We start from the raw sequence: 7,864 nt of genomic DNA, 5'->3' as shown, positions 1-7,864 counted from the left end.
TATATATATATATATGAAAGAGGAAGGGAGAGAGAGAGAAATATCAATGTGAGAGAAACATCAACTGGCCGGCTATCTCCTGGATGTGCCCTGATCAGGAATAAAACCCAGGACCCCTTGGTCTATGGGACCATCCTCCAACCAACTGAACTACACTGGCCAGGACCTTAAATTAAAAAAAAAATACTTGAGAACTTAGAGAAGTATACCCTAAAAGTACATTAACTATTGCTTCTTTCATTCTAGTTGAATCACGTGTGGCTAGTGACCACATATTGGACAGCACAGATCTGAAGTACACCTCTCAGAGTTGACTGCAGACCTCTCTGGCTGTTCCTGTGTCAACTCTCCCGGCAATGTACATGTTGAATTGCCTTAACCTATCAACAAAAGACCAGGATTCAGACCAATGCTATCACATGCAAGTATATGATTACTATCTATAATCTGATGACACATAAATTGACTTTCCTCCCCTGAGCTGACCTTTTAGATTCATGTAACACTTTATCTCCCCTGGCAGTAGGCCAAAACCTCACTCAATCTCTGAAGGGTCAGCTTAGCTTAGAAACTTACAGTTTTTATGGTCTTCTTAGATGATTGTTATTTCTAAAAGTACAACATTGAATCTTACCACTTCTGCATGCATTTCAGACTGGATGCATCATCACCAATTATGACAAAGTCTGAATATGACAAAGATCAAACTTCTCTATTTCCTTCTGGCTACACCTACCCTTCCTAATTTGTCCAAACCCAGGAAGCAATGCTTTAATTTCAATGACATCTTGTATATCTTAGAGTCAACATTTGATTAAATGTGCCATCTTCATTAATCCAATAATGTTCATAACTGAATCAAATTCATCCTGCAATAGTGCAGCCATCATCATCATCATCATCATCATCATCATCATCATCTTTAAGTTTCTCTTTGTATCAATACACAAATGAACTCTACCAGACAGAAATTACAATTCCTGTTTTATGGAAAAATAAATTTAAGGACATTTGCCCAGTGTCATTTTCAGATATGTAAAGGACATTTGCCCAGTGTCATTTTCAGGTAGTAATTTTCAGATATGTGCATTTTTACTAGCGCTTATAAATTCTTTTATTAAGTGGAGCTAACTACTGGCTATAGGCTCCCACTATACCCTATGGCAATCTTTTTTTCCTGAACCAAAATAATCTTCTTTGTTCATCTTGTTGACCATGCCATGCCCATTGTGAGATTAAAAAAACAAACAACCCATACATGATTGCTAACACCACCAGGTGAAAGACCATCTAGAAAATTCAGTCTCGGAATATGACACCACAGATGACTTACTAATAACCAAAGGGGAAGGTGGCAGGCACCACATTAACCAGATGGGAATAATGGGACAAACTGACATCATGTGTCCCCTCAGGTGATGTTCTGAAAAACCACCTCACCTGAATAGTATATCTGTCAGAAATGTTAAACTTAAATTTAATCATGAGGAAAATCAGACAAATCTAAATTGGGGTAGATTATGGGAAAATGGTCTGGAATCCTCAAAAATGCAAATGTAATAAAAGACAAAAAAAGCTTAGTGAGTGATTCTAGATTAAAGAGGCTAAAAAGATATGACAATTAAATGTAACACCCAATTCTTGACTGGATTATGGTTTTTTTTTAAAAAAAGCTAAAGGACATTTTTGGGACAATTGGGGAGAACTGAATATGAACCACTTATTAGAGAATAGAATTGTATCAGTATTAAATTTCATGAGTATGGTAATTTGTTATGGCTATGTGGGAGATTATATAGAGAAGTATGTAGGGGTGAAGATTTAACTAATACTAAAATGATCCAATAACAAAACAAACCAATCACCCAGAAGGAGATAGAGTAAATGTGGTATATGTTAACAACTGGTCAATTTAGGTAAAGAGTATATAATGTTCATTGTACTTTATTTTTGCAACTTTTAGATAGGTTTAAAATTTATGCAAAATAAAAATTGGTCAAAAATGAATAATAGTAGCTAATGCTTATGTAGTACTTACTGTATTCTACAGGTAATCTTCTAAGCACTTTACACACATAACTTATTCAATCCTCGCAACACCGTATACAACATATTATTATTAGTCAGATTTTACCTGTGAAACAATAGAAGCCCAGAGAGGTAATGTCAATAGTTACCAAGGATTGGGGTTGGGATTCTGACCAGAGCCAATGCAATTAACTTCTCTGTTAAACATTTTTTTGGGGGGTAGATGCTAGTTCTCATCACCTTTTGAGGGGTTTGAACAAGTTGTTCATTACACTTTACCAATTTTAACACTTTGAAGTTCTTCATTGTATTCATTTAAAATTTATCTTCTAATGACTTTTATTCATTTGTTCTATTTCTACAGTGAGTACATCCAGAGGAAATCGGTTTTCCCCCACTAGATATAAGCTCCACAGAATTGGGAATCGGTCATGTTTACTACTCTGTCCACAGGCTGGAAGAATGTTTCCTAGCACATGGAAGAACTCACATGGGTGAATAAATAAGTGAACATCAGCTTTTCAAATATTTGAAGTCAACTTCTGGAAATTTTCATTCTCTCTTGAATATATTCCTGTTCCCTTCAATTGTTCTATTAATATTCTAGTCACTGTCCTGTAAAATAATTCCAGTTCTGCTAGTTTGAAAAGTTGTGGCCAGAACTGAAAATAGTCCTCCAGACTTCACTCACCACCATCATTTTCCTTGTTTCAGATGGTTTCCTTTTGTTAATGGAGCCTAAGAAATCACAATTTTTAAGTGGCATTGCAGAAACTATAGAAGGTACTTCTGGCAAAGATGTTGGACTGAACATACACATCAACTTTTGCTCTAGCCTAAGCCCCACTAAAATAACAGGAAAGGTTATTTGTTGCTTGCATAAACCCAGAAAGACAAAGATGGTGAGAGAAGAGAACAGTAATAACATTTTGGAAGTTGGAAAGCATATGCACAAATGGTGACTGACTTACCAGACCTGAGGAAGATGAAATTTTTTTCCCTTAAAACTGCATATTCTTTATTTTGCATACTGTAATTTCAGAACAAAATAAACAACAACAAAAGACACCACAATACACAACATCCAAACCCAGTGTCAAATGTGGGAAGAGAAGGCTTGAAGCCTTTGCATCCTGCCTCAGGCAGAAAGGCAGGAAAGAAAAAGCACACAGACATCAGCAGAGGAAACCAGGCGGGCTAGGACCACTCAAGGCTACTGGGGGAGCCATGAAGATAATATGCAGAGGGTACGAGATAAGAAATTCCTCATCTACTTCTTCCCTGTGAGAGGCATCCTCATCATGCTCAAGGAGGGCCTCTCATTAGGAATAGCAGCTCTGGGTCCTTCTGCTGTCACTTCACTGTCATCAGTGCCTGCTCCTGGCTGGATCATGAGGTAGATGTGGTTGGAGTGGGTCTGGGGAAACTCGAGTGAAAAGCCAAAAGAGAGCAGCACAGCCTCAAACAGGAGTACCACATGGTCCTTAACAGCATTGTCATTCTTGTCTACCTCTGCCTTTTGCCATAGAGACTCCACAACGGAGTGGAAAGGTTGATCTTCAGGTGCTTTCTGGCCATCATGTAGCCCATAGTAGAGTTATCCCAAAGGGCCTGGGCTTTCAGGATGTGCTCCATGCAATGTTCATTCGTAGTTGCTAGTCACAATGCAGCAGGGTGAAGACACAAGCCTATTGGAGATGGTCACCTTAATAACCTCCTTATCCAAGATTTCTTTCATAAATTTGCAGAGGTTCTCCAATTTGACTTTGCTCTCTTCCATTTTCTTCTTCTCTTCATCCTCAAGTACCTCTGGGCCCTCCTTGGTAAATGAGACAAAGCTCTTCCCAAAAACCCCTTGAGCTGCTGCACTCAGTATTCATTGATATTCTATGCCATAGGAATTACATCAAAGCTCCACCTCCACACTGGTTCCACAAAAGCAGAGTTGGCAACTTGCCCTTTGCTCTCACCAGTGATGTGCTAGGTGGACTTCTGGGTCTCCCTCATGGGAGAGAAGTCATCTCCAGACTGGGAAGTATGATAGCTCAGAAGCTCAGACGGGCATTGCCAATTAGCAATCCTCATGGATTCCAAGCTTTAGATTTTTAGAAAATGCCTCATGGAATTTCCTATGGTTCCTTGTCTTCTGCCAGTTCACAAAAGAGCTCAAGGCCCTTCTCAACAATGTTTTTATGAATGACCTTCAAGATTTTGCTCTGCCAGAACATTTCTCAGGAGATGTTCAGGGGAAGGTCTTCAGAGTCAATCACACTACACATGAAGTTAAAATACTCTGGTGTGAACTCATCACATCTGTCCATGATGAGCACAGGGCAGACCAAGAGTTTGAAGTTGTTGTTCTTCTTGGCCTTAAAGAGGTCAAAAGGAGCCTGCTGGGGATGAGTAGCAATGCCCCGAATTCCAACTGATCTTATACAGAGAAGTGCTTGATTGCCAAGTGGTCTTCTCAGTCATTGGTAAGGATCTTAAAGAATTATCTGTCCTTGCCAGGTAGTCACATTTGGGATCAGCTCTCCCCACCCCTGGACTGTGCCACATTGCTGGGGTGGGATGGAGATGGAGCCTCTCTGTTCACATAGTGTATCCCTGAGTACCACTGTCTGTCTCTAGGAAACCACTTATATGGGTGCATTGGCATTCTGCTGCTTTTGTGCATGCTTGGAGTGGAAACATCTTTGCAAATTCACCTTGGGTTTCATATGCTGCGTAGACAATTGACGCATCTATTGCTCTGTGCAGTCTCTCCACTGTTGCAGCAGGGTGCTGGGGAGTCAGGTCTGGCTTGGCTCTTCTGAGACTCACAGGCCTCAGTCTCTTCCCCGTCTCCCACCTCCTTCTTGCAATATGAGTATGGTTCTTGTCTGGTAGAGAGAGGGTAGGGGAATAAAGCATTTAACCTTTTAGCTCAAACCTCCCTCGGACCATCAATATTTGTCTATAATATTCTCTCGCTTTGGGGCTTAGGCTTATGAAAACAAAAGCCAGGAAGTATACCAGCCTATTTCTGCTTTCAACCAGAAGATTTTAACCTAAAACATGTTGAATGGAGGGGGAGCCAAGAGAGGTAATCAAAATAATATCCTGCTTTACTTGTAAACCAATCAGCTTCGCACAGTAGAGTGTTTCTTGGTATTATGAACTTGCTGGAGGCAGGGTCATGGCTGAGTTTCCTTTGTATTCTCTGAATCTTGAGTAGCACCTAATGTTTAGTAAATAATGACCACTTATTGACTGAATGAGTGGATAAGTGAATCAAAGCATTAGCAAGAGCGAGAGTTCTCCCTTGTCTAAAATGTTCAATGGTTTATCATCACTATATACTAAAATTACAACTGTTTAGCATGACAGTTAAGGGCTTCCATTACTGGTCTTGGACCTGTTTTCTAGTTCCATTTAAATTTTTCACTAATCTCTTTATTTGTGGTTTGACATCCTCACTAAGTTGGGAAGCCCATGAAGGCAGAGATGATATCATATTCCAATCCAAATGCAAATGTAGCAAAATATGCTCAGTAGTGCTGCTTTAATGCATTGTTTAAGCCAAACTCAGAGCATCCGACTAAAGTTTGGTTGAGATTCTAGTGTCCAGAGCAGTCAGGCCCGGTAGGCATTAGCTCAAATAAAATAGTGCCTACCCAAGGCATAGATCTTTCTAAAACGTTCAAACACATCCAAATGGGATTTAGTTTTGTCTGTTGGGTAGGAGAGGCGCACACGTATTTGTGAACATAAAAGGAAAGGAATCACAGTGTGAAACTGAGGATGAGTATACACCAACCTGAGCGGCTTCTGGGCAAAGGTAATAGTTATTTTTCTGTTTTCCCAGTATGAGCACATTGCAAACGATATTTGCAAGACAATAAGCACATTATGATTTTTGAAATTAGTGTCAGTCTGTCAACTTTATAGTTTCTGGGTTCTTTTTCTTTGACTTTCCATATAAATTTTAGAATATTTTTGCGCCTTTGTTATTGTCATAATTAGCTAGTTGTTAAACATTAAGCAAGGAGAGAGCAAAGGGAAGTCAGATATTTTAAGGATGGTCACCAGGGAAGCTTCACCAGGAAACTATTACTTCACATAGCATTGTTCCTCCAAGAGGATTAACACCCCTTCTGTCCCCCATCCACTACTGAATTGTTGGGGGGCAGAGAGGGGATGAAAGGGAAGATCAGCACATGTGCAGTAGAAGTCAGGGTGGCACAGGGAGGTGCTTGCCTCTCAGTCTAGCCTGGGGAACAGTGGAAATCTTGGAAAGTTAATCGGTTAGTTTGAAGAAGATCCTGGTTAAAATTCCCAGACAAAGAGTTCCCTCTTTCTTGTTCTCTCTTGCTCTGTGACCCATGTTGGCTCATGTCTTCTCTCCTCATAGCCATGTGGCCTTAGCAGCCGCAAGGCCCATAGCTGTGTGAACTACACACACAGGATGCTGGACTAGACTGTACTTTAATATGGAGCAGAAACTATGGGCAGTGGCCTTGACTCTGGCCCTGCTGAAGACAGGGTTGGATTTTATCCATGACAAGATGAAGGGGAATGGGACATTGGAAATCTAGGGGTTTATTTTCATCCAAATAAATATCATTCATCCTCCCATGGGAGTCTCAGGAAATTCTTTTCCTTGAGACATCACAAGAATGCCACTTCCACCGATAACACTTTCAAACAAAATAAAATAAACCTGCTAGAGATTACATTAATTCTAGATTAAGTGGTGGAGGATTGACAGTTTACCTACATTGAGTCTTCTGTCCCATCAACATAGCATGTCTCTCTGTTTATTTTGGTCTGTTTTGGTTTCTTTCACTAGCATTTTGTAGTTTTTAGCATGCAAATTCTGCAGGTGTTTTGTTAGATTTTCACCTAATTATTTTACTTTTTGGGAGTAACTATAAATTATATTTTTAAATTTCAGTTCCCAGTTGTTAATTGCTAGTCTATAGCAATACAATTGATCGTCGTGTGTGGATATTATATCCTGCAAACTTGTAAAATCCACTTGTTAGTTTTAAAAGCTTTTTGGTAAATTCCTTGAACTTTTCTTGCTTTACTACACTGAGGACTTCTTATATGATTCTGAACAGGAATGGTGAAAGTGGACATCCTAATTTGGCTTCTAATATTAGGAAAAAGTGCTTTATAAAGTTAAGAAAGTTCTCTTCCTTTACTACTTCGTGGAGAATTTTTGGATGTTAGTTTTTTCAAATAACTTTTCTACATCAACCAATATGACAGTGTGGCTATTCTTTTTCTCTTTTTTATCTATTGAATATAATTGATTACATTGATTGGCTTTATGATATTAAACAAGTCTTGGTTTACTCAGATAATCTATTTGATTATGTTGATTATGATTTACTAGTATATGTATATTTAGATTTGATTTGCTAGCACTTTTTTGAGGATTTTTTAAATCCATGTTAATGGAGAATATTCTTTCCCAGTTGCCCACAAAGGAGAATATTCTTTCCCAGTTTTCCTTTTTTTTTTTTTTTTTTTTTTAAACTGTCTTTATCTGTTTGTTTGGTATTTTTAACAGTAGGATATTGGTGACCTAAAAGAATGGTTTGGAAATTAGGTTGTACTTTTTGATTTTCAGGACAAATTTATATAGAATTGGCATAATTTCATTTTTAAATATTTGGTAGAATTAATGAGTAAAATAATATGGGTCTGGATATTTCTTTGGTTGGAAGATTTTAAACTCTGAACTCAATTTCTTTAATAAGTATAAAGCCATTGTGAGGGCTACAAAAATATTAATGCTTTTCCTCCCACCTTCTTAGTTCTTCTGACTGGGCCAATAACCGAATTG

The 7,864-nt window shown here is 38.6% G+C and overlaps 1 pseudogene; it reads right to left on the bottom strand.

Annotated features, from left to right (window-relative positions):
* Positions 1 to 3,203: 3,203 nt before the first annotated feature.
* LOC102760851 lies at positions 3,204 to 4,519 on the bottom strand (annotated as a pseudogene).
* Positions 4,520 to 7,864: the final 3,345 nt, after the last annotated feature.

This window comes from Myotis davidii, unplaced genomic scaffold (assembly GCF_000327345.1).
Source record: "Myotis davidii unplaced genomic scaffold, ASM32734v1 scaffold62, whole genome shotgun sequence".
In the NCBI taxonomy this organism is placed as follows: Eukaryota; Metazoa; Chordata; class Mammalia; order Chiroptera; family Vespertilionidae; genus Myotis; species Myotis davidii.
The sequence above is the reverse complement of the archived record's forward strand: the minus strand, read 5'-3'. Positions and strand labels throughout refer to the sequence as shown.